This window comes from Lepisosteus oculatus, unplaced genomic scaffold (genome assembly GCF_040954835.1).
Source record: "Lepisosteus oculatus isolate fLepOcu1 unplaced genomic scaffold, fLepOcu1.hap2 HAP2_SCAFFOLD_52, whole genome shotgun sequence".
Classification (NCBI taxonomy): Eukaryota; Metazoa; Chordata; class Actinopteri; order Semionotiformes; family Lepisosteidae; genus Lepisosteus; species Lepisosteus oculatus.
Window position 1 is genome coordinate 1112801 of NW_027168064.1, and position 26809 is coordinate 1139609.

At 45.4% G+C, this 26809-nt stretch overlaps 5 non-coding genes across 5 annotated transcripts; 3 read left to right on the forward strand and 2 right to left on the reverse strand.

The window, feature by feature from the left end:
* Positions 1 to 5990: 5990 nt before the first annotated feature.
* On the reverse strand, positions 5991 to 6072 carry trnas-gcu (transfer RNA serine (anticodon GCU)). The gene has a single exon. It is a non-coding gene; the product is annotated as a tRNA-Ser (tRNA).
* A 9861-nt stretch (positions 6073 to 15933) lies between these two features.
* On the forward strand, positions 15934 to 16050 carry LOC138230934 (U5 spliceosomal RNA). Its single transcript, XR_011186522.1, has one exon. It is a non-coding gene; the product is annotated as a U5 spliceosomal RNA (small nuclear RNA).
* A 3137-nt stretch (positions 16051 to 19187) lies between these two features.
* On the forward strand, positions 19188 to 19269 carry trnas-cga (transfer RNA serine (anticodon CGA)). The gene has a single exon. It is a non-coding gene; the product is annotated as a tRNA-Ser (tRNA).
* Positions 19270 to 21472: 2203 nt separating this feature from the next.
* On the reverse strand, positions 21473 to 21546 carry trnat-agu (transfer RNA threonine (anticodon AGU)). The gene has a single exon. It is a non-coding gene; the product is annotated as a tRNA-Thr (tRNA).
* A 2418-nt stretch (positions 21547 to 23964) lies between these two features.
* On the forward strand, positions 23965 to 24038 carry trnai-gau (transfer RNA isoleucine (anticodon GAU)). The gene has a single exon. It is a non-coding gene; the product is annotated as a tRNA-Ile (tRNA).
* The last annotated feature ends 2771 nt before the right edge of the window (positions 24039 to 26809 follow it).

Below are 26809 nucleotides of genomic sequence, written 5' to 3' on the forward strand. Positions count from 1 at the left end.
ATCCATGGCAGGACGGCCCAGGAGCAGAAGGCTCCCAAGGGCAGGACATTCTCACAGCGCGCCTCTTGACCATCCTGAGACTCAGCCCGGACAACCACGGAACGGCCAGTGCGTCTGAGTGCCAGTACTTTCCTCTGTTCTAAAAGTCGAGAGCGGAGGTTGCCACGAGTAACCAGAGGATCCACCCGAGGTTAGCATCAGCAGCAAACCTCATGAACAGGTCAGAACTGTGGACAGCTGAATCACTATTCAGAACAAGCGCTTCATCAGGAACGAATCGGTCCTCTTCCTGACCTGCTGGGACCCACAGTCATCTTTTCTCCTGTGCACAAACTTTGCTAGTTAAAGCCAACACTAACTAGCCGGTCAGTGAGCATCAGCAGCGCACCGTCGCAAGCAGCACAGCACAGCCTGGCACCTAGCCAGAGAGTGCGGATTGGATAGCAACAGCCTGCAACTGTTCCTTTGTGCCCACAGGAGATCTGAATCCCGAGAGATTGGATGAGTATTCAACTTCACTGCATTACAGCTCGAGAATTCCATTGTTATCCCAACCAGTTGATATCAGTTTAATTCCTAAGAGTTATGTACTTGTTTTGAGTATCTAATGTAGAAGTTGTAATCAAGTTCAATTATGAAACGGTCTAGATGAATGATATACTGAACGTATGTCCTCTTGATATATGTAACTCTTTGTAACTGAATGAATATATACCTTTTGTATTCTGATAACCCTCTCGATAAGATCTGTTAGGTTTACATGCATATTCTATGTATTAATAAATGTATCCTCGTGTATTAGTACCTGTGTGTGTGCGTTGTTTGAGTTATATCGCATAGTTGGATTCTAAAGCCATTAAAATAATTATTTTTGTGACTTACACAAAAATAATCTTTGGCTACAATTAATAATTGTCCCCGTAAATGCCCAAACTCTACAGAACTGGTGCCTCGTGAGAGCACACTACACCAGCTTCCGCGGGCTTGCAATACAATCGGCGAAAGCGAAAGCGAGAGCAAGGTGTTTAAAGACAGATTTTGTCGTGGTGACATCATGGTAGAAAGAAACGAACTTGTTACGTCTCAACAGAAACGCTCTTTAGCTCTTTCGGCTTTATGCAGAGAACAGCGTCTGTCGAGATCACTTTTGAGTCAGCGGGAAACGCCCTGTGCTGTCAGTTTGATTTCATATTGCTCGTAGCGGCGCCCGGCTTTTGTCTGTCAAACGTTAGGTTGCGCTCCTTCATGCTGCATCGTCGGCATGAGTGGAGCTTTTTAAACGTCTGTACTTACTGCGCCCCATAAGAAATCGTTTGTCCCCGTTCAAAAGAGATAGTGCGATGTCCTGCAGGGTTCGCAAAGCAAACCTTTGACAGTTTGAAAAGAGGAATTTATTCTGCTTCCTGTGCGTGCAGTAGTTACAAAGTTGAACGTCTTTACACGATCTGCTGCAGTTTTCAGTGGGCGGGCTTTGTCAGATGGCTTGGAAAAACGCACTGTGTTTCGGCTCGGGAAACATCATGAGCAGCTATACTGTGTATAGCTGACTTTTAACGCATACAGAATTCATTAGAAATCATTGATTTCTCCAATTAACAAGGGTCCCTTAAAGGATGAGTCAAAGTAACGTTTAATCGGATTAGTTTCCTTAGAGCTGGTTCAGAGTTTGCTCAAGAGTGTACCTTTCACAGATGCGCAAAGAAGAATGTTGGGGGTGCACGCTTCAAGGCGCCTTACAGCTATAGGGAGCGATTCGAGATGATTCGTGGCGTGTGCTCGTTCCCATATACCGTACGCCCCGGGGTGCAGTGCTAAGATGACGTACAATACCGCTTGGGCACGTAACGGCGTTATATGCAAGTGCGGGACGTGAGGGTTTTCGTTTGTTCGTTTTGTTTTGCTCTGCTTTGCTTTGTTTTGCTTTCCATCGCGTTGGTAAGAGCGTAAATAAAAAGGCGATTCCTGCGTCTACCACTAATGTAAGAGGTATTTCAAGTGCGACGTGGTGCGGCTTTTCAAATGCTTGTGGGCATTTCTCTGTTGTTGATTCTTTTTTTGTGTGTAACAAAGTGGCATTTTCAAGTCCGGACGGGGAGACTTTATCATTCCGACATGAAGCCACCCTTAAGTCCTCTGAGGCGTGTCTGTCTGCAAGGCTTGTATTTTGGAAATGTTTTTTTGAAACGGAGAACGACTTTGAAATAGGCTTCCGCCGGCGCCTCGCGATCCAGGTAAGATTGTATCAAAAACGCAGCCGCGGCGGGGCTTGCTGTAGTCGTGGCCGAGTGGTTAAGGCGATGGACGAGAAATCAATTGGGGTCTCCCCGCGCAGGTTCGAATCCTGCCGACTACGTTGTCCACCTCCTGTCGTTGTGTTCCGGCGCAAGCAAAGAAACGTGCCTCTTTGCTGTTCCTGGTGGTTTTAAAACGCCAAATCGCTTGTACCCGCTGCCTTGGAAATAAATTCTTCAGCGTCTGCGAATGGCATTTTGCAGCTGGAAGCAGATGTCGACGCTTTTTGCACAGAGCACCAAAAAAGCGTCTTTTTTGAAGGCCCAGGCACTGAGCATTGGTGGTTCAGTGGTCGAATTCTTGCCTGCCCCGCTGGAGGCTCGGGTTCGATTCCCGGCCAATGCAGTGGCTTTTGCAGCGAGCGGCTCCATCACTTGCATCCCCTTGCAACTCGCAACTGAAAACCCACTGAAGCTAAGCAGGTGTGAGCCAGGTCAGTACCCGGATGAGGGTGAGCTACAGGGAAAAACAAAGCTTCCAGCTGGAAGCGGTGTTAATGGTGCCGGCGGGGGGGCGCTCACCCTGAGGTCTGTGCGGGTCCCAATGCCCCAGTATAGTGACGGATATGCTGTGTTGTAAAAGGGCGCTGTCTTTTGGATGAGATGTAAAACCGAGGTCACAGCGCTCTGTGGTCATTCAAAATGACCACCAAAACCTTTGACAAAAGCTCTTGGTAATTGATGGTCTTCAATAATGCTTCTCCTTTAGGTACATTTTAAATCAGCTGAAAAATGCTGTGAAATGGGGGGGCACTTCAGGCCAGTGTAGGATTTGGGTTACAAGAACCATGAAACTGCACGAGAAAGCCCGTACACTGAATTACACGGCTTTCTATTCAAAGGAGGACAAAAGAAATTCCCTGAGTTCGATTTTTTGCAGCACAGAGAGGAGCACTGTTGTGAGGCCGGTTAGCTCAGTTGGTTCGAGCGTGGTGCTAATAACGCCTAATCGTACGGGCCAGGTCCTTTTCTCCTTTCTTACCAAAGCTGTTAGGTTCCTTTCCGTGGTGAGATGGGTTGTCATGCAACACTGCCACATAGTGCCGACAGACAAGAGTGTTGCGGGAGAAGAGAAAAGTGTTTGAAGATTTAAGAGTGTCTTAGGTGGAGCCAAAATCAAGTGTCACAAATGAAAGTGGTTGGATTTCCAATGTTTAATATGGTAAAAATAAGCGGAAGTTATCTGCCGGTCCGGCACAGTCTGCCATGCTTTTGTCATATACTGTAAAGTGGTGTCGAACTGGAGCCTCACCATTTGCATATGTGAGGCTCCAGTTATACATCGAGTGTCACATTAAATGACAAAAATGAAGAGAGTTAAAGCAGCTGGAGAGGTTTTCTTACAACTTTTGAGCTGACACAGTTTTGGAAAATGTTTCCTTCACGCTGCACTGTACAATATAGGCAGCCAAGAGTTTCCAAAACAAAACAGAATTGACAGATAGGAGAAAATTCCCACTCGTCCTGAAGTTCCCAAAATCCAGCACTGAGCGTAAACAAAGTGTCTAAGTAGGGTGGGAATGCTAACACTAACCCTAGCTGGAGTTTGAGCAAACCAGCACTGAGAGTAAAAAGATGAGTCAAAGTAACGTCTAATCGGATTAGTTTCCTTAGAGCTGGTTCAGAGTTTGCTCAAGAGTTTACCTTTCACAGATGCGCAAAGAAGAATGTTGGGGGTGCACGCTTCAAGGCACCTTACAGCTGTAGAGACTGATTCGAGACGATTCATGGCGTGTGCTCGTTCCCATATACCGTACGCCCCGGGGTGCAGTGCTAGGATGACGTACAATACCGCTTGGGCACGTAACGGCGTTATATGCAAGTGCGGACGTGAGGGTTTTCATTTGTTCGTTTTGTTTTGCTCTGCTTTGCTTTGTTTTGCTTTCCATCGCGTTGGTAAGAGCGTAAATAAAAAGGCGATTCCTGCGTCTACCACTAAGGTAAGAGCTATTTCAAGTGCGGCGTGGTGCGGCTTTTCAAATGCTCAACAGGATGACTTCGCATGCACGCGTGTGTGCAACCATGTCTGCTTACGTGCAAACGGGCGTGGTTTCATGTATGCAAAAAACTTTCCTGGGCTCTTCTGAAGCACATAAAATTATTTGGAGATATACATTTGTCTTGTTTTCCTCTTAGGCTCTAGAATTGATAACTTTTTTTTCATTTTTGGCATTTTTCATAATTTTCTAGAAAGTGGTTGCAAGCCCGATATCATGCAAAGAAACTTCAGGATTCGGGGATCAGTCAATGGATTTTCTTCAAAGTTGGATTTTTGCACTCTGTTGACCAAGAGATGTTGTTCTATAATGTTTTTTTTTCAAATTTAAAAATATCATTTTTTCATGGAGCTTTGAAGGGGATGGATTCACCCTCCTTTAGCCAGGACAGAGCTCCAGGAGCCTGCGTAGGATTCTAGCTTTCTCCCCTTGCAGGCACCTGGCACAGAAGACAATATTTTTTTCCTTAAAATCTTTTTTTTTGTGTTCCTTGTTGCTCCAAACTTAATTCTATTCACTTTTAATTAGAGATTATATTAAAAATAGTGCAATAAATGACTAATTTCACTAAAAATACTAAAAGTAATATAAAACGGATGTTTTTAACTTTATTGTAGTGTTTTAGAAACTAATATGTCTTCAAAAATGGTTATTTTTCACTCCTAGGAATGAAAGCTGTTGTTATATGATGTTTATTTTCAAATTTTGAAAAAGCAAAGGATTCTAGCTTTCTCCCCTTGCAGGCATCGGACACAGAGAACCTCATGGTTTTCCTAAAAATCATTTTTTATGTTCCCTGGTGTTCCAAACTTAGTTTTAATCAATTTTAATTTGTTATGTTACAAACAGGGTAATAAAGTCTTAATTGGACTATAACTAATGTCATATTGTCTGCTACAAAACTGATATTTTCAGCTCTATTGTAGAGATTCTAGAATCAACTAATAAAGAATTGAAATAAAAAAAGGGCATAAGAAGACATTACCAACAACGACCACATGATGGAGATATTGTCTAGACATTACCAACAACGACCACAAGATGGAGATATTGTCTAGACATTACCAACAACGACCACAAGATGGAGATATTTTCCAAAGAGGCAAGAGGGGCAAAGCTGCGATAAGGTAAAATCATTTTTTGAAAGAGATTGTTGTCAGAATGCACATCCGTATCCCAAACAGAATCTCTAGTAAAATATGATCATTTGTGAAACAGGCAAATGAGTGTCAGCTACAATATGATTGCTACATATCTGCATTTGTTGGTATTTAAGGAGTAAGAGTGCAGGTTTAAACCTGCGATCCAGTGTGTTGAAGAATTTCACAACACTACCTCTAGCACATATGGAAATAAATCCTCATAATGATTATTGCCCTGGGCATGTACCAAAAAAGCAGTGAGCATATATATATATATCACTGGGTTGAAGCTAGAAACACAGAATAACTGCAAACACATCCTAAATACAGTGTTCCAGCACCTTTGACCTCATCCAGAACGTATCATTTCTTGAAAGGGATTGCTGTCCGAATGCACATCTGAATCCCAAACAGAATCTCTAGTAAAATACGATCATTTGTGAAACAGGCAAATGACTGTCTCAGGGGCCCATTTCTCATTGTCAGACACATGTATGCAATGCTTTCACTGTGCATTGAGCAATAGGGATCAAAAACAGAATGGAAACAGACATGGAAACCAACGAGGATGGGATTTGAACCCATGCGTGCAAAGCACAATGGATTAGCAATCCATCGCCTTAACCACTCGGCCACCTCGTTAACAAAACTGGGCTGTCCCAACTGGGTTGGCGCGCTCCAGATGATCTTTTTCTTTTTTTTCCCTCGTACTCGAGGGTCATTTTCCTGTTCCACATGCGATTTCAACATTTTCCTTGGGAGATGTCAAGCCAGCAAGCCACTGCTGTGGTTCAGTGGCCAGCGTGGAGTTCAGTGGCCCTGTTGTACACAGAAAGCACATTGAGCTCCTTGGACATGAAAAGTTCCAGATAAAAGCCATTTGTCATCCTTTCTCTTGGTGTCGATGTTGCTATTGTATGTAAAGGTGGCAACTTGCTCAGCGAGCAGGCGGAGCACACACCGAATGCAGATGTGTCTGAGTGGTGTGTCCAAGTGGCTGCAAAAGGACAGCACTCCCGGGGCGCTGTGGCTTAGTTGGTTAAAGCGCCTGTCTAGTAAACAGGAGGCCCTGGGTCTGAATCCCAGTGGATAACCGCCTACGGCTAGACTTAATTAAATGCAAGTATTCATTTCCTGTCTTTAACACGACTTGTTTTTCTTAAAATGGATGCAACTTGCAAAACATGAAATACAAACCTTGCTAATCAGCGCTAGCAGCTGGCAAAAAAAAAGAAGTCAGCAATGTTTTTTTTCTTTAACCTTAACCCTGCTAATGGAGAAGAGTTAAACGACCGAGTCTATGCAGCTTAAACGGTGCGCACGTCGGGTTCTTAGCTGAAAGGGTGGTAAATCACGCTCACCCCAGTCCTTAATCTTTTAAAGAGGATACAAAATTGAACCTAGTCGCCACATCACATACATCCTGTTCAATGATAAAAAGGTAACATCTATCCTCGCTCCAGAGTAAATCTCACGTTGAGGGCATATTTTTTTTCACTTTACCGTGAATCGGGCTCGGCTGCACAGAGGAGAGAGCAGAGCAATGAGGTCACGGGGACAGGGGAGTCACACGCTGGCGGTTTGAATACGCGGAAGATCACTGAGGGATCCACAGTATATGGACCCTCCGTGCGCAATCAGCCCGCACTCCGGACTCTGAAACCTGCCATCCGAGTTAAGATCTCGGCAGAACCTGAGGCGCAGTTCCTTCTTAAAACGTAATCTGGTGAGCATTTCTAGAATCGTACTTGTATAGATGCAGCCTTTAATGTGTTGCTAGGTTAAAATTGATGACTTCTTGTATTTCAGTAGGCAACTGCCCTCTTGATTTTGGATTTAATTTCTTTATTACAGTGGCGCTTTTATGAAGCCAAGGGACCAGGGAGCTGCCCCAGTACTGGGATGGCCAGTTCGAAATCATAGAAACTATTGTCAATTCCAGTCCCATGTCAGTGCGAGCAGGGATTTTGACATCTTGTTTTGCTATGTTCTGCACCAACAGGCAGGTGGCTCGGCCATTCCGTTCCAGTGTGGGGGTACAACAGACTGCTAGGTTCAGTCTGATAAACTGAGCTGATGGTTGGAAGAAAACCATCTCAGCGTCCATTCTCTGTCCCTTCTTTAGGACAAGGCGTACCGGAAACCCTGCTGTTGACGCAGGAACGATCAGGTCCGATTCGTTTACTACCTGGCAGGCCTGAGGAATCGTCTGACCTGACCGAATGTTCTCGGGGTCACCGCTTAGAGAGTGGGCATCTGGGTCCACCCGTTTCCACAGCACACTGTTTACTGTGTCCAGCTGGGCGCCCAGTCGAACCAATAGGTCTGCACCAATGCAGACCGAATGGGTCAGCTGAGGTGCTACCTGGAAGTAGTGAGCAAACTTCCTTTTTCCGATGGAGATGGAAGCTACACAGCTTCCTTTGCTCCAAATGGACCTATGAGGTGGGGGTGCCCACCACAGAACCTGTGACTGCGTCACCAGGGTCACCTGACAGCTTCGCGACAGGTCCTCGAACAGACCTTCACTGATTATGGACTTCTCAGAGCTGAGGCTAAGAATTACATCATCAACCTGCACTTCTGCCACCTGGACCCCCTCCCACCACCATGGGGTGGTAGTCCTGGACCCCCTGAGGTACCAGGGTGCACAGAAAGGACTCCCATTCATTACCGGACAGGGAGATCCACTCTTCTTCAGGGATGAAAAGGGGGTGTGCTTTACCTGGCGGGTCAAGCAGCTGCTCGGAGCACTGCTCCTGTAGTTGGGAGACCGTGGGAGTGCTGGCCTGGGCAGGACTTCCCTGTAGTTTTGGAAAGCAAGAAGAGACATTTATTCTCGTCCAGAGGAACCAGGAGGAACCTCCAACTCAGCTATAGTGTTCAGTGGGCACTGTGTGATCACAGCATAACCACTGAATCCCCCTTTTTGCTGTGCAACAGGCTTAGGGTTTTTGACCTGAGCCCACAATTTTCCACGCTGGCAGTCCACCAGAGGCTCCAGCCTGTCAAGCAGGTCTTGGCCAATGAGTAGTGGCTCTCTTTTTAACCTAGAGATGTAAACAGGATGCACCATGTTCATTGGCCCGAACCTAAGTGCCACCCACACTCGGTGTGTGATCCTGGCATGATCCTGGGTATAGCTGGAAATATCTATCTTACACGGTTCTACCTTAAGTCTGATGCCTTTTCCTTTCGCTACTCGTTTGAGCTCGCTGAGTAGATCGGCTGACATCAAACTAATTTCAGCCCCAGTGTCAATCAGTGCTTCTCTATCTAAGACGTTTTCAAGAAAAACCTTGATATAAATACGCCTTGCTTTGCCTTTCTGGCTGAGATTCCCTAAGAATTGTTGGAAGCCTGCCTTTTCTTTGACTTCAGGGGCGGGGTCAGCGCCCAACTCAGAGTCACAGCCTTCTTCCAGGCAGGAACCCTCCCACCCAATCAGATAGACTGAGGGAGGGGCTTGGGACGGATCCCCGCCTCCTCCAGTGAGAAGGGGCGTGGTCCCCCTAAGCTCATTCACACTTCTGGCATTCGGTGCAGAAGGTTTACCCTGTCCTGATCTCTCAGGCAGGGCTTGTTCAAGCCTGGCCAGGCGGGCTGCAGTCGACTCCCTTCGTCCAGTCTTATGATAGACTCTGCCTGAGCCCTTGCCTTCCCCGTAGCGCTCACGGCGGCTCTGACGCTTAGTGCGGTCCTGCCTGCCTATTTTGTGCCGGGGCTTAGCGAGCTCAGGAACCTCAGCTGCCTCGAGCTGAGGCGAGTCGTCAACCCTGCTGGCTTTAGTGGCGAACACGGCCGTTTTAGCAGGTTTTCGCTCTGAGGAAGCAGAGACTTCAGCTCCCCAGGCTTTTTGAGCCAACCTTCTAATGTCAGCCATTTTCATCGCTGTGTGTGCATCACAATCATTTTCCTGACTGAGGGATGCAGATTAGCAATGAATAAACCTTTGAAATTCACGTTCTCTTCGCAACCCTCTTCATTCCGCCCTGCAAAATAAGTGCGCCTAAGCCTCTGATAATAGTCGCGAGGGGCTTCAGCTTTTTCGTGCTTAATATGGTGCACAGCAGCCACGGCAGCTATGGGATCGATAAAAGCCGAAAATTCTCCGATCATTGCCTGACACAGCTCCTCAAAGCTATTACAGACTTCCGGTCCTTGTCTAGACATCCACTCGTGGATCGCTCGGCTGGTAGTTTTCCTTACTTACATAGCCTTTTCCTGTTCGGACGCTTCGGGCATAAACTGCAAAGTATATCTCAGCTCATCGATGTAGGTCTCCACATTATTCCCTGACACTGACGGGTCAAACCTTTCTACATCTTTGGCTAACTGCCTCAGGGAGTGGAGGTTAATTTTTACGGTTTCTCCGCGGGCAGGGAGACGGCCGTGATCAGGAGCAGGGGGTCTATGCCTGAACTGACTCGCCCTTGCGTTTCGCGCAGGACTCGGCGATCTCCCCCATGCCGATCCGACCACAGACCCTGGCCGGGAGAAACCTCCTCCCGGCGCGCTGGGTGAGCGCTCCGGGCTGCTAGGTGGGCTGGCATGCAAGTGGGATCTAGTCTATTTTGCTTCCAGTACGGCAGCATCTGACTCCTTTTGCCTTTCCTGGCTGAGCTCATTTAAACTCTCAATTTCTTTTTCTTTTTCTTTCGAGCTCCCTTCCAGGTCTCTCCTAGCTACCTCAGCCGCAGTTTCTCTAGCAGACAAGTCATCTAATTTACCTAAAACTTCCCTGAGTCAGTCTTCACTTTCCTCATTTTTCACTCTCTTTTCTCTGATTATATCCAACAACTCGACTCGCTCCACCTTATATCTTTCTAGCGTTCCCTGAAGCTTTTGAAACTTTGTCAGCTCGGACAAAGACAGTTCCAGCTGTTTAGCTAGATTTAAGGTGAAACTCGATAGGACCAGAACTGCGTTCACAGACACTCCTGTGTTAAGCTGGTTCGCTACCTTAGCTACTAAATCTACTTGCAGCTTCTCAATATCATCAAAGTTCAACTTTTCGATACCACTCCAGTAACCAGGATTGTCGTCGCTAGAAATAGTACTTATAAGCGACTCCACTTCAGACATTTTAGCAGCCATTGTCATTACGTCAGAAAAACTTTAAGAGTATTACTTTTTTTTTTCTTTTTCCAAAATACAGTATGGAATCTAGACACCCGAGCAGATGGATTTCCAATCAGCACACGTTACACTAAACGCTAGAAAACAGGGGGATTTCTTTACGCAGTTATCAGCACACCCGGTATTCGCGTATAGAAGCCGCGGTGCTGTGCTGAACTTCAGTTATTCTGTGCGACTGATTCTCATTTCATTCTAAACTCACCCACCCAGGGACGCCATTAAATGTAATGGTTTGATGGGTTTACTGAGACAATTATTAATTGTAGCAGTAATCACAAGGTTGTTCGTTGGGGCTTTTAGAAAATCAATCGTCAGAACAACTAACAACGCACACACAGGGGTTCAATACACTAGATACATTTATTAATATAAATTGTGCACCAAACATATACTAGTCTGCCTGGATACGAGTGGCAGACCTTACTGTGAGGGTTATCAATATACAAGGTATATAATCCCGAAGAGATGCAAACACAAAGAGATACACAACAGAGAATATATGTCAATATATATCGTTCGGTTACCAAATCGCTAATCAGTGTTATTACCCAATGTTACTCCAAACTCGGAAGTAAATACATTACTCATGAATTAAATTGATAACAACTTGTGTTGAGGTACAATTAAATTCTCGAGACGCAATGTAGAACATGGGGTTTACTTATCCACTGTGTATGGATTTGGAATTTCCCGGCACGAACACCAAACCAGCTGACAGGCTCTGTTGCAGCCTCTGTTCCAGCGGTTGTCCAATGGGCGTTGTCCCGGCGTCCTCTGGCTACCGGCCAACCAGTCAAGGTGCAGCTCGGAGTAGGACGGGCGGAGGAATCTGACTGCGGCGCGCAGGGCAGTCGTTGCTCCGAGGGGATCTACCAGCAGTCCGGCTGGCTGGTAGAAAGTCTCTATGCACAGAGTGTGACCGCGAGTCCTCACAAGTCACTCTTGTGCCTGGGAAGAAGCTGGTTCGTTCCCGGTCCAGCACTGCTTCTGAATAAGCTATTCAGGTTGTCGACGAGGGTCCAACTGTAGGGTCCAACTGTCCAACACAAACACAATCTGTGGCGTTTAGCGTGACAGTCTTGCAGGCATCGTGCTGTCTCACTGCAATACTATACCGCTGGAGGAAACAGTCCATCTGGCCATGAAACTCATTTGAACGTCTAGCTACAGCAACTAACAATATCATGATTTATTCAGGATGTGTGGAATCACCACGTCCGTGCGCACACGTCCTTTCGATGCCAGTCCAACAAGTGCTCCGCATTAGCTGCGTCGGGGCTCCGGGGTGTCGCACCTCACCTCACCTCACCTCACCTCGCACTGCCCCCTCCTTGAATGTCTGCCGCTGGGCATGCCCCACTCTCCTCCGCCTTATCTTATCGCGTGTGAGCACCGACAATGGCCACAATGCCGGGGAATGGCACCTGTAAATTAATTCTCTTCTCTTGCAGCCTGAGATCATGTCCTTCTTTTGGCTCCCTCCAGTTCTGATAAAAAATCTCACTCTTAGATTTGTTAATTTTTGCGGATGAAGCCAAAGAGAAACGATCACAGCACTGCAGAGCTCTGCTAATTGAGGCATTGTCAGAGAGGAGCAGGGTCATCCATGTATAGAGATGTCTTTACCTCTCCTCCCCCACTTCCAGGCACTGGTATCCCATTAATGGCCTGATCCTGGCGCAAGGCACAGGCTAAGGGCTCCATAGCCAAAACGAATAACAAGGGGGATAATGGGCAGGCCTGCCTCACCTCTGAACAGACTTCAAAGGGGTGTGATCTATTGCCATTAACCATTACTCTGCTGTTGCTACCTGTGTACAGCAGGTTAATCCACTTTCTCATGATGGGGCAAAAATTCATGTGCTCAAGTACCAATGTTAAGTACTGCCGGTTTAGGCGGTCAAAGGCCTTTTCTAGGTCTACACCTAAAATGCACAGAGGGAGGGAGCGATCCTCTGAGTACAGACAGACATCCCTCAACAAGGCCAGGTTGTCGCTCATCAGGCGTCCTGCTATCCCACAAGTCTGTTCTTTCCCTACCAGTGAGGCCACTACATTTTGTAGGCGCAGGAAAAGGGCTTTGGACAGGATCTTAGTGTCCACGCCTAACAGGCTGAGGGGTCTCCAGTTCTTTATGTCATTCTTTGCTCCTTTCTTAAACAAGAGAGAGATAGTGCCTTCTCTTAAGGAGTCAGGCAGCAATTCTGTCTTATAGCTTCGCTCGAATAGGAGCAGTAGCGGATCCTGAAGCAGATCCCAAAAGGTGCAATAAAATTCTTTAGGGAGCCCGTCAGCACCCGGAGTTTTCCTCTTCTGTAAGCTCTCCATAGCCTGTCTCAGCTCTTCTATTGTCAAATCCCTCTCAAGTACTTCCCTATCTTCTTCACTCAAAACGTTTTCTAGCTTTGAGGTAAAAAAATGAATTTCTTCATCCTTTACCTCTGTAGAGCTGTACAGTCTTGAGTAGAAGGCCTTGGTGCAGGAGAGGATAGCACTCGGCTCTGTTCTCTCTCGTCCCTCCTCATCAACTACACTTTCCATGACAGACTTGGAGCCTACCACTTTCCTGAAAAAGAAGCGAGTACACTTCTCATTTTCTTCCAAGAACTGCACTCTGCTTCTTAACAGCACTCCTCGACTACTTTCTTCGGCTATGCTCCGGATGTCCTTTTTTAAAAGGGTGATATCCTCGAGCACAGCGAAGCCACTGTGCAGCATCGTGTAGAGACGCTGCAGCTGCCTCTGTTTCCTGGCTAGCACTCCTCTCCGTCTGGCAGCAGCCTTCCTTCCCTCAGCCATGAAAAAGGCCTTTGTCCTCATCTTCACCTCCTCCCACCACTCTCCTACTGACCCGTACAGACACTGCAAGGACAGCCACTGTGATAGTTTCTCCTTGTAGCGGGATACTACCCCCTCGTTCTCTAGCAGCTTAGTGTTGAGTTTCCATAGGCCTGGGCCAAAGACAGTCCCGCCCTTGAGTTCCACTCTACACCCTAAAGCCTGATGATCTGAGAAGAAGACAGGCTGAAGAGTGACCCCAACAACTTTCACTCTCTCTGAGACAAAGCAATAGTCAATTCTGGAGCTGCTATTCCTCCCTGACCATTTATATCCTGCTGTTGTGGGATATATACATCTATATGTGTCTGAGAGTTTAAAGTCTTGAACTAAGTTTTGCAGGGCCAGTGAGCTGGAATCCAATTTTATCGGAGAGCTAGACTGCCTGTCTGTGTGCTCTAAGATACAATTAAAATCCCCTCCCACTATCACGTCTGTGCTACTTAACAATAGGGGAGAGAGTGCCTTGAGTAGCTCCACCCTTCCTCCCACGTCAGTAGGACAATACACATTGATTAGCCGCAGGTTAACGGTCCCCCATTCCACATCCACACACAGCAACCTGCCATCTATGACCCTCTGAATACTTTTCAATTTGAAAGCCCATCCTTTGAAAAGAATGGCCACGCCAGAGGCTCTGTTGTTATTGTCCCCTGACCAAACAGAAGGCCCTTTATCCCACCTATCTTCAAAGCTTTTATACCTCTCTTGATAGGCTAAAGCACACTCCTGCAACATCAACACATCTCCCTCTCTCTGCTGGAGGTAATCAAAGACACACTGGCATTTAACTCTGTCATTGATACCTCTGGTGTTAAGAGAAATTATGTTTAGAGCCATATTACATAAGAAAGTGGAACCAGTCTTTACAAAACACATTTCTCTTCGGTCTCACCTGTTACCTTCTCTTTTTCTTTTTCTTCTTACCAATTTCCTGCCAGCCATCCTCTGAATGAGCCTTCATCAGGGTGGCAGCAGTAAAAGCGTTCACGGAGTCCATTTCAAGGAAGGGGGTAGAAGGAGGGGTGGAGGGGTTCCAGCTGTCCCTATCGCCATGCTCTCCTTCCTCCTCGCTCGGGGAGAAAACAGAGTCATTTTTCCTTTTCCTCAAGTCCAGCTCCTGGTAGCACTGAGGGGAAAGGGGTGCAGCCGATGCACCAGTCTCCTCTTCCCCCTCACCCACCAGCTGTTGCAGATCCTCCGTGACGGACTGGATGGAGGAGAGGAGGGCATCTGTAGCACTTGCAGAGTCTGAGAAAAGCAGCTCCGCTGAATCCTGGGTATCGTCGCTGGACCCGCTCCACCGGTGGGGGCCCCACAATGGCCCTCGTTCTGAGGAGCAGGAGTGGGGGAGGGGTCCTCGCTGTTCTCTGGGGTTTTCAAACCCTCGTGCTTGTCTGGTGCAGTCTGCGGTTGTGGGAGCGTAGTGGATTTCTCTTCCACCGGCCCCGGAGCCACAGCAGGACTGATCCTGGCTGGAGGCTGAGACTCTTTGTTCAACAAGGGTTCTTTGTTTGACTTGTTGTTTGCTTTGGCTTTTCGGGCCGGTTTGGCTGAAACAAGCACTGCCTCATCCTTTCTCATTTTGAGTTTATTGGCGTAGGCGTGAGGGCAGTTCTTAAAAACGTGTCCTTCCGAGCCACATAAATTGCACTTTGGCAGCATTGAACAGTCAGAGGCTAAATGTCCCTGTTTGCCACAGGTCTTGCAGCATTTCACAGTGCAGGACGATGCCAGGTGTCCCACAGCACCACAGCGCCGACGCACCTTTGGTTGTCCCACATAAAAAACATAGCCATTGCAGGCGCCCAGCCGGATTGTAGAGGGCAGGTGCCTTAAGCCTCCATTTACATTGTCCGGTAGCAAGCGAACCTCGAATTTCCTTGCTCCTGTTTTTATACCGTCAACATCTCTAACCTCAGTTCCATGGTGGACTGTGCAGTACTGCTTAAGCCAGGTGTGAATGTCCTCCGTCTTTGCCATTTCCGAGAACATAACAACATGCACCGTTTTCCTCTCTCTCTGTGTCAGAGGCTGCAAGTTGATCTTCTCAAGGGCAGGAACTTTCCCTCTTTTTGCCTCAAACACATCCACACATTGTTCAAACAGAGAATAGGTAGCAAAAACAACCTCAAATGCTTTCTGACCTGGGAGAGCGAAGATGAAATCCAAGTGCCGAGGTTCAAAGCCAAGTTCCTTCTGTAACACTTTTCTGCCTAACTGCATACGATCCATGAAGAGGTCATCCAAAAGCTCAAAACGTACAGCATTCTTGCGGGATCCAAAGGTTGCCATCTCAAACTGCAAAACAAACACTGCTTCCAGAAAACAAGAAAACAATCCAACTACACCAACTACAGGCTGATCAAGGTATCTCCCCTGCCAGGTAAGCCGAGAGCCGCAGGCGATGAGCCCGGAGCTGAACGGGCCCCACTGGCTCGTTTGTAAGGCCAGGTGCATTGCCAACCACGACCGGCAGGGCAGAGGGCTTGAAGGCGGCCTGGGCTCCTGCAGCTGTCCAGCCACGCACTCTGGTTTCTCTTCATCTCGTACAAATCTTTTGCCTTTTACTAAAGATTTCCATGGAGAGGAGCATGAATGAGTTCCATACAATTTTTGTGCTTCCCTGCCTTCGGGTGGGGCGCAGCTGGGCTGGTCAAAGAGAGAAAACAAAACCGCTCACAATCGCTCTTACAATGCAGTAAGTAGCACAGGCTACTTAGGGAGTAGGCTGATGTGTTTAAAAACAACCAGCGCCAGGCAGGAGTCGAACCTCCAAACTCCTAATCCATAGTCAGACACATTATCCATTGCACCACTGACCCTGGTGTGACATTGCAGGACTGTAACCCAGTGAGCTTAGCACTGCAACTAGTAAAATATTACCCCCGGTCCATTCTTTTCCAAAAGTGAGAAACACCTGTTTTCTACATTTTGTCTGTTTTAAAATCATATCTCTTTAAACCAAACCAAGAGTTTGTCTTTTGCACTGATATTCTGATTCATTTCGATTTCAAAGAAAAAAAAAACATTACCTTCCAAAGCATCATAAAATTGTCCCTTCCTCCAGACTCTACTTCTCTCTTGTAGAAGTACAGCAGACCTTTCCAGGTGAGCAGATCACAGAGTCCGAAATGAGCTTCCTCCATCAAGCAAAGTACCTGAACATGACTCTGTCATCATAAAAGCGCCCCTGTAATAAAGAAATTAAATCCGAAATCAAGAGGGCAGTTGCCTACTGAAGTTCAAGAAGTCATAAATTTTAACCTAGCAACACATTAAAGGCTGCATCTATACAAGTACGATTCTAGAAATGCTCACCAGATTACGTTTTAAGAAAGAACTGCGCCTCAGGTTCCGCCGAGATCTTAACTCGGATGGCAGGATTCAGAGTCTGGAGTGTGGAATGATGGCGCACGGAGGGTCCACATACTGTGGATCCCTCAGTGATCTTCCGCGTGTTCAAACCGCCAGCGTGTGACTCCCCTGTCCCCGTGACCTCATTGCTCTGCTCTCGCCTCTGTGCAGCTGTGCCCGACTCATGGTAAAGTGGAAAAAAATATGCCCTCAACGTGAGATTTACACTGGAGTGAGGATAGTTGTTACCTTCTTATCGTTGAAACGGATGTATGTGATATGGCGACTAGGTTCTTCTCCATTAGCAGGCTTAAGGTTAAAGAAAAAAACATTGCTGACTTCTTTTTTTTTTGCCAGCCGCGAGCGCTGATTAGCGAGGTTTGTATTTCATATTTTGCAAGTTGCATCCATTTTAAGAAAAACAAGTCGTTCAAGACAGGAAATGAATACTTGCATTTAATTAAGTCTAGACGTATGCGGTTGTCCATAATGACCAGTTCTGTTAGAGAACACAGAACAAAAAAAGGCACCACTGGGATTCAGACCCAGGATCTCTTGTTTACTAAACAGGCGCTTTAACCAACTAAGCCACGGCGCCCTGGGAGTGCTGTCTTTTTGCAGCCACTTGGACACACCACTCAGACACATCTGCATTCGGTGTGTGCTCCGCCTGCTCGCTGAGCAAGTTGCCACCTTTACATACAATAGCAACATCGACACCAAGAGAAAGGATGACAAATGGCTTTTATCTGGAACTTTTCATGTCCAAGGAGCTCAATGTGCTTTCTGTGTACAACAGGGCCACTGAACTCCACACTGGCCACTGAACCACAGTAGTGGCTTGCTGGCTTGACATCTCCCAAGGAAAATGTTGAAATCGCATGTGGAACAGGAAAATGACCCTCGAGTATGAGGGAAAAAAAAGAAAAAGATCAACTGGAGTGCGCCAACCCATGTCAGGACAGCCCAGTTTTGTTGACGAGGTGGCCGAGTGGTTAAGGCGATGGACTGCTAATCCATTGTGCTCTGCACACATGGGGTCGAGTCCCATCCTTGTCGCTCTCCTTGTCTGACACTTGTGCCCGTTCGGTGTTGGCCCTCCTGTTCTTTGCTCCGGTACTAGAGCCGTACATTTTCTAGCGGTGGCTGAACATGGTATAGTAGCCTAACGTCGGTATCGAGCAGTGACAGTAACAGTATTTACATGCCCGTGCTGCCAAGTGGCTCTGGGTTGATACCGCGTTTTCACTTACTTGCAACGCAAACGGAGAAAGCGATTTTTGACAGTCTCTCGAGAGACTGCACTAGGTGTTTAGGGATAGACTTTGTCAGTTCCCCCTGGGATGATGGCCTCTCAAATAGTTTGTGATTCCTCTAGACGTTTATACAGTAGAAGCCTGCTTCGTGGCTTAAATCCAAGCTAATGTAACGAGTTAGAGGTCTGATGCAGAACTGCGAATTCAATGAACGGGAACAGTACAGTACATTGCACTGTATGTGTGAGGAAAGCTGCCCCCTTCTGTCCTTGTCGACCGAACAGAGGACTGTAAAGGATACCGCCAAGAAACTTTAGGATGCTGGTTGGAATACAGCTCCAAAGAAGCCCCTTTGGGTGTTATGTCATCAAAAAGTAAGAACAGCGACTCTCCCTTTGATCAAATGCGCAACAGAGCTGTTTTCCGTGGAGCAGGTTTCAGACCCGTAGACCTGTTTTATTTGTAGGGCAGGGCGCATTCCCAAATGCGAATCTCCTGTTTTAGAAATGCTTTGGGCGGCGTGAAGTGAAAATAAGAAATGGACTCCAGATGCACATGGAAGCAATCAAGTGTTTCATCCGAGCTGTTTCAAAGACTGCTCAAGAGCTTTCCTTTCACAGAGGCACAACGATTAATGATGGGGGTGCACCCTTCAATGCGCCTTACGACTCTAGGGAGTGATTGAGACGATTCGTAGCGTGTGCTAATTTCCCTCTATTTCCCGTGTTGCAGTGGTAGGATGACGTAAATTCCTGCTTCGACACGTAATGGCATTATAATCAAGTGCAAGAGCTGAGGGCTTTAGTTTTGTTTCGTTTTCCATGGCGTTTGTAAGCACGCAAATCAAAGGCAATTCCTGTGTCTAACAGGAATGTAAATGCTTTTGAAAGTGCAGTGTGGTGCAGCTTGTAAAATCCTTATCCACATTTGTGGTTTGTTGTTGTTTTTTTTGTCTGCCAAAACTGCATTTTGACATCCGGACGGGGAGACTTTATCATTTGAACGTGAAGCCAGCCTTAAACCCTCTGAGGCGTGTCTGTCTGCCGGCACGTATTTTGTCAAAGGTATTTATTTTTTTTTAACGGAGAGCGACTTTGAAAAGGTTTCCGCAGCCACGTCGCACTCCGTGTTAGATTAAAGGAGGAATGCGGCGATGGCGAACTCGCTGTAGTCGTGGCCGAGTGGTTAAGGCGATGGACTCGAAATCCGTTGGGGACTCCCCGCGCAGGTTTGAATCCTGCCGACTATGGCGTCTGCCGCACGTCTCCTTATGCCTGCGCGGCAAAGGCGAAGTGCCGCTTCTCCTTTCCTGGTACTATAAAAACGCTAAATCGCTTGGCCCCGCTGCCATGGAAATGAGTTCTTCAGATAACCACACATCTTGCGTTCGCACCTCTGGTGTTGTACTTATGCCTTTGAAAACCTAATGAATAAAACTGAAAGAACCGACACAATATATAGGTGCTCGTAAAGCACGCATTAAAGAACTGTTAACAGCAAGGGTTTCAGTGGGTTAACTGAGGAGAAGGCGTGATCGCTAATTGTTGACATTGTATTTGGTGTTAGAAACATTCTTACTGTGCATGACGTGGAACAAATGTAGCCACAGAAATTGCATCACGCTTTCATGTATGCTATTGCAGACACCAACGTTGCCTAGATAGAAAACCGAAATAGCCGTGGGTTTGCTTGCTGGTCTGCAGGATCTCTCTTCAAATCTCTATCATTTGTCAATGGAAGTAAAAGGCGCTGCAATCTCATACGTTCAGAATTAAACCCGCAGCTGTTGTTCGACTTTATTTCTTGACTAATTACAACTTAGTGTCGCAAGAGCAGTTACATAAACTTGTCTGGTATATTTGAACACAAATGCCGTTCTTCAATTAAAACTAACAGTACATTGTCAGGGACATTCAGTTCTATACAAACAAGAGACAGACAAGAGAATATTTCTACCTTTCATGTGGACTACGTGTTGACTTAATGATCGGAATAATTGAAAAGTTCGGGTTCATAGCCGATGCAGTGCGTGCTAATTAGAACAACAGCAACGCTGAGCTCTCAGCACCGTACTGAGCCCAGGTGATTTCCTAAAGCTGTCAGGTGCAGTTCATTTACATGAAGGAAATCTCTTACTGAGTACGATTACAATGCAGTAAGTAGCACAGACTACTTAGGGGAGTAGCCCGATGCGTTTAAAAACGACCCGAGCCAGGCAGGAGTCAAACTTACAATCTCCTGATTCGTAGTCAAACGCGTTATCTATTGCGCCACTGGCCGTCGTGTGACATTGCAGGACTGCAACCCGGTGAGCTCAGCACTGCAACTAGTAAACTATTACCCCCGGTCCATTCTTTTCCAAAAGTGAGAAACACCTGTTTTCTACATTTTGTCTGTTTTAAAACCATATTTCTTTAAACCAAACCAAGAGTTTGTCTTTTGCACTGATATTCTGATTCATTTCGATTTCAAAGAAAAAAAAACCTACCTTCCAAAGCATCATAAAAATGTCCCTTCTTCCAGACTCTACTTCTCTCTTTTAGTAGTACAGCAGACCTTTCCAGGTGAGCAGATCACAGAGTCCGAAATGAGCTTCCTCCATCAAGCAAAGTACCTGAACATGACTCTGTCTTCATAAAAGCGCCCCTGTAATAAAGAAATTGAATCTGAAATCAAGAGGGCAGTTACCTACTGAAATACAAGAAGTCATCAATTTTAACCTAGCAACACATTAAAGGCTGCATCTATACAAGTACGATTCTAGAAATGCTCACCAGATTACGTTTTAAGAAGGAACTGCGCCTCAGGTTCCGCCGAGATCTTAACTCGGATGGCAGGATTCAGAGTCCGGAGTGCGGACTGATGGCGCACGGAGGGTCCATATACTGTGGATCCCTCAGTGATCTTCCGCGTATTCAAACCGCCAGCATGTGACTCCCCTGTCCCAGTGACCTCATTGCTCTGCTCTCTCCTCTGTGCAGCTGAGCCCGATTCACGGTAAAGTGAAAAAAAAGATGCCTTCAACGTGAGATTTACTCTGGAGCAAGGATAGATGTTACCTTTTTATCATTGAACAGGATGTATGTGATGTGGCGACTAGGTTCAATTTTGTATCCTCTTTAAAAGATTAAGAACTGGGGTGAGCGTGATTTACCACCCTTTCAGCTAAGAACCCGACGTGCGCACCGTTTAAGCTGCATAGACTCGGTTGTTTAACTCTTCTCCATTAGCAGGGTTAAGGTTAAAGAAAAAAAACATTGCTGACTTCTTTTTTTTTTTGCCAGCCGCTAGCACTGATTAGCAAGGTTTGTATTTCATGTTTTGCAAGTTGCATCCATTTTAAGAAAAACAAGTCGCGTTAAAGACAGGAAATGAATACTTGCATTTAATTAGGTCTAGCTGTAGGCGGTTGTCCATAATGACCAGTTCTGTTCGAGAACACAGAACAAAAAAGGCACCGCTGGGATTCGGACCCAGGATCTCCTGTTTACTAGACAGGCGCTTTAACCAACTAAGCCACGGCGCCCTGGGAGTGCTGTCGTTTTGCAGCCACTTGGACACACCACTCAGACACATCTGCATTCGGTGTGTGCTCCGCCTGTTCGCTGAGCAAGTTGCCACCTTTACATACAATAGCAACATCGACACCAAGAGAAAGGATGACAAATGGCTTTTATCTGGAACTTTTCATGTCCAAGGAGCTCAATGTGCATTCTGTGTACAACAGGGCCACTGAACTCCACAATGGCCACTGAACCAGTGGCTTGCTGGCTTGACATCTCCCAAGGAAAATGTTGAAATCGCATGTGGAACAGGAAAATGACCCTCGAGTACGAGGGAAAAAAAAGAAAAAGATCATCTGGAGCGCTGCAACCCATGTCTGGACAGCCCAGTTTCCTAGACGAGGTGGCCGAGTGGTTAAGGCGATGGACTGCTAATCCATTGTACTCTGCACGCATGGGTTTGAGTCCCATTCTCGTCACTCTCCATGTGTGCCCGTGTGCCTTTGGCCCTCCTGTTGTTTGCTCCAGTACTAGAGCCGTACATTTCCTAGTGGTGGCTGAACATGGTGTAGTAGGCTAACGTCAGTATCGAGCAGTGACAGTAACAGTATTTACGTGCCGCTGCTGCCAAGTGGCTCTGGTTTGAGACCGCGTTTTCACTTACTTGCAACGCAAACGGAGAAAGCGATTTTTGACAGTCTCTCGAGAGATTGCGCTAGGTGTTTAGGGATAGACTTTGTCAGTTCCCCTGGGATGATGGCCTCTCAAATAGTTTGTGATTTCTCTAGACGTTTATAGACTAGAAGCCTGCTTCATGGCTTAAATCCAAGCTAAGGAAACGAGTTAGAGGTCTGATGCAGAACTGCGAATTCAATGAACGGGAACACTACAGTACATTGCACTGTGTGTGTGAGGAAAGCTGCCCCCTTCTGTCCCTTGTCAACCGAACAGAGGACTGTAAAGGATACCGCCAAGAAACTTTCGGATGCTGGTTGGAATCCAGCTCCAAAGAAGCCCCTTTGGGTGTTATGTCATCAAAAAGTAAGAACAGCGAATCTCCCTTTGATCAAAAGCGCAACAGAACTGTTTTCCGTGGAGCAGGTTTCAGACCCGTAGACCTGTTTTATTCGTAGGGCAGGGCGCATTCCCAAACACGAATCTCCTGTTTTAGAAATGCTTTGGGCGGCGTGAAGTGAAAATAAGAAATGGGCTCCAGATGCACATGGAAGCAATCAAGTGTTTCATCCGAGCTGTTTCAAAGACTGCTCAAGAGCTTTCCTTTCACAGAGGCGCAACGATTAATGATGGGTGTGCACCCTTCAATGCGCCTTACGACTCTAGGGAGTGATTGAGACATACGTAGCGTGTGCTCATTTCCCTCTATTCCCCGTATTGCAGTGGTAGGATGACATAAATTCCTGCTTCGACACGTAACAGCATTATAATCAAGTGCAGGAGCTGAGGGCTTTAGTTTTGTTTCGTTTTCCATGGCGTTCGTAAGCGCGCAAATCAAAGGCAATTCCTGCGTCTAACAGGAATGTAAATGCTTTGGAAAGTGCAGTGTGGTGCAGCTTGTAAAATCCTTGTCCACATTTGTGGTTTGTTGATGTTTTTTCTGTCTGCCAAAGTTCCATTTTGACATCCGGACGGGGAGACTTTATCATTTGAACGTGAAGCCAGCCTTAAACCCTCTGAGGCATGTCTGTCTGCCGGCACGTATTTTGTCAAAGGTATTTATTTTTTTTTAACGGAGAGCGACTTTGAAAAAGTTTCCGCAGCCACCTCGCACTCTGTGTTAGATTATAGGAGGAATGCGGCGGGGGTGAGCTTGCTGTAGTCGTGGCCGTGTGTTTAAGGCGATGGACTTGAAATCCGTTGCGAACTCCCTGCACAGGTTTGAATCCTGCCGACTATGGCGTCTGCCACACGTATCCTTGTGCCTCCCCGGCAAAGGCGAAGTGCCGCTTCTCCATTCCTGGTACTATAAATACGCTGAATCACTTGGCCCTGCTGCCATGGAAATGAGTTCTTCAGATAACCACACATCTTACGTTCGCGCCTCTGGTGCTCTACTTATGCCTTTGAAAACCTAATGAATAAAGCTGAAAGAACTGACACATTATGTAGGTGTTCTTAAAGCACGCAGTAAAGAACTGTTAACAGCAAGGGTTTCAGTGGGTTAACTGAGGAGAAGGCGTGATCGCTAATTGTTGACTTTTTATTTGGTGTTAGAAACACTCTTACTGTGCATGACGTGCAACAAATGTAGCCACAGAAATTGCATCACGCTTTCATGTATGCTATTGCAGACACCAACGTTGCCTAGATAGAAAACCGAAATAGCCGTGGGTTTGCTTGCTGGTCTGAAGGATCTCTCTTCGAATTGCTATCATTTGTCAATGGAAGTAAAAGGCGCTGCACAGAGAGGACCACTGTCGTGAGGCCGGTTAGCTCAGTTGGTTAGAGCATGGTGCTGATAACGTCAAAGTCGTGGGTTCGAGCCCCTTACTGGCCAGGTCCTTTTCTCCTCTCTTACCAAAGCTGTTAGGTTCCTTTCCGTGGTGAGATGGGTTGTCATGCAACGCTGCCACATAGTGCCGACAGACAATTAAATGACAAAAATGAAGAGAGTTAAAGCAGCTGGAGAGGTTCTCTTACAACTTTTGAGCTGACACAGTTTTGGAAAATGTTTCCTTCACGCTGCACTGTACCATATAGGCAGCCAAGTGTCTCCAAAACAAAACAGAATTGACAGTCATATAATGTCCATTAACCCCGGTTTTAAACGCAGCATCATGTCTGCCATCATAAGAATATGAGTCCAATATTTTAGAATATAGTCAGAATGAATTCTAACCTTACCTGTGGTGTCTTTGATCCCTTTTGCTCAATGCATGGTGTACGTACTGCATACATGTGTCTTGAGAATGAGGAATGGGCCCCTGAGACAGTCATTTGCCTGTTTCACAAATGATCGTATTTTACTAGAGATTCTGTTTGGGATTCAGATGTGCATTCAGACAGCAATCCCTTTCAAGAAATGATACGTTCTGGATGAGGTCAAAGGTGCTGGAACACTGTATTTAGGATGTGTTTGCAGTGATTGTGTGTCTCCTGCTTCAACGCAGTGATATATAGATGTGCTCCTGTAATTTATTGGTACAAGCCCAGGGCAGTAAGCAGTCTGAGGATTTATTTCCAGACGGCATAGAACAGTGAAGCAGTGAAGTAGTGCAACACACTGGATCATTATATTATTAGAATCTATTCTACTTAAATTATTACATTATACACAACTTGAGTTCATTTTAAAAATTAAAAGGTAATGAAAGGAATGCATTTTCATGAGAAAGATAATACCGATTTTTCATGTGATAATCTTCCTTATATCATGTCGTGCATCATTTGGACACTTTGTGGGCTTGAAATACAAAGAAAATCATGTTCTATGGTACAAGACAAATACAAAACTTAAGTTTTTATTTTAATTAGATTTGTTTATTAAGCATAAGCAATCATTTATTACATTAATATATGTGAAAATGACATTTTAGCACCATAATATTACATACAGGTCTCTAGCTTCAACACAGTGATATATGCTCAGTGATTTATTGGTACATGCCCAGGGCAATAATCAGAATTAGTATTTATTTCCATACGGGCTACAGGTAGTGTTGTGAAATACTTCAACACACTGGATCGCAGATTTAGACCCCCTGCACTCTTACTCCTTAAAAACCAAAGAAATGAAGATATGTAGCAATCACATTGTAACAGGGGTGACAGTGACTTAATGCTTATACTAGTGGACTTCTGGTACCTTTAGGGTACGGTGTTCCCTGAAGGGCTCTCAAACCCCGCATTTCAGATGCCTAGCTGTATCGCTGATGTGTTGCACCTCAGAATCACTTTTAAACCTTACCTCTGGTATCTTTAATCCCTATTGCTCAACGCATGGTGAAAGTATTGCATAAATGTGTCTGAAAATGAGCAATGGGCACCTGAGAAACTCATTTGCCTGTTTCACAAATGATCATATTTGACTAGAGATTCTGTTTGGGATTCAGTTGTGCATTCTGACAGCAATCTCTTTCAAAAAATGATTTTACCTTATCGCAGCTTTGCCCTTCTTGCCTCTTTGGACAATATCTCCATCTTGTGGTCGTTGTTGGTAATGTCTAGACAATATCTCCATCTTGTGGTCGTTGTTGGTAATGTTTTCTTATGCCCTTTTTTATTTCAATTCTCTATTAGTTGATTCTAGAATCTCTACAATAGAGTTGAAAACATCAGTTTTATAGCAGACAATATGACATTATTTATAGTCCAATTAGAAATTTATTACCCTGTTTTTAACATAATAACAAATTAAAATTGATTAAAACTAAGTTTGGAACACCAGGGAACATAAAAAATGATTTTTAGGAAAACCATGAGGTTCTCTGTGTCCGATGCCTGAAAGGGAGAAAGCTAGAATCCTTTGATTTTTCAAAATTTGAAAATAAACATTATATAACAACAGCTTTCATTCCTAGGAGTGAAAAACAACCATTTTTGAAGACATATTAGTTTCTAAAACACTACAATAAAGTTAAAAACATCCATTTTATATCACATTATTTTTTGTGAAATAATTAAATTGGCTTATTTCTCTCGCATTAAATTGGCTACAAATGCAAGAATTCAACCAGATATTCTTGTAAAATGTATAGTGTTGCATTGCAGTTAGTTAATGTAGTTAGTCCATAGTCAGCAATCTAAACTTTATTGTTAAGCTTTAATGATTGATGTTGTACCAGTAACCTTTAGAAATACTATAGTACTTCACAAATGCTTTGTGTGTTTGGAAATCTTTTGAGTAAAAGCCTTATAAAAATAGGTTTAGTTTTTACAGGATATCACAAAGAAGTAGGATGGTATAATTCTTATAATTGCTTAGTGATTGTATTTGGAAGATTATGCACTAAACAGACTTCAGGGATGCCAGTGGATCATTGTGCTATTTGGAATTATTCCAAAAATCAAGTGACCTATTTGCTGAAGTATTTTTAGTATTATTTATTTAGTATTAATAAAGAATAGATTTATTAAAGTCATGCGATGTGCAAGCGGGATATGTAAAATAATTGAAAATAAAGTTTTTTATTATTGTTATAGAGAAACATGATCAGATTTTCCCTGGTTCAGAAAAAAGACGGTTAAAATCTGTAATCTTTCCACTTGTATGTCATCAGACATTAACGAGTACAACCCCCCTCTCTGCCGGAGTGCTGGCTGTGACGA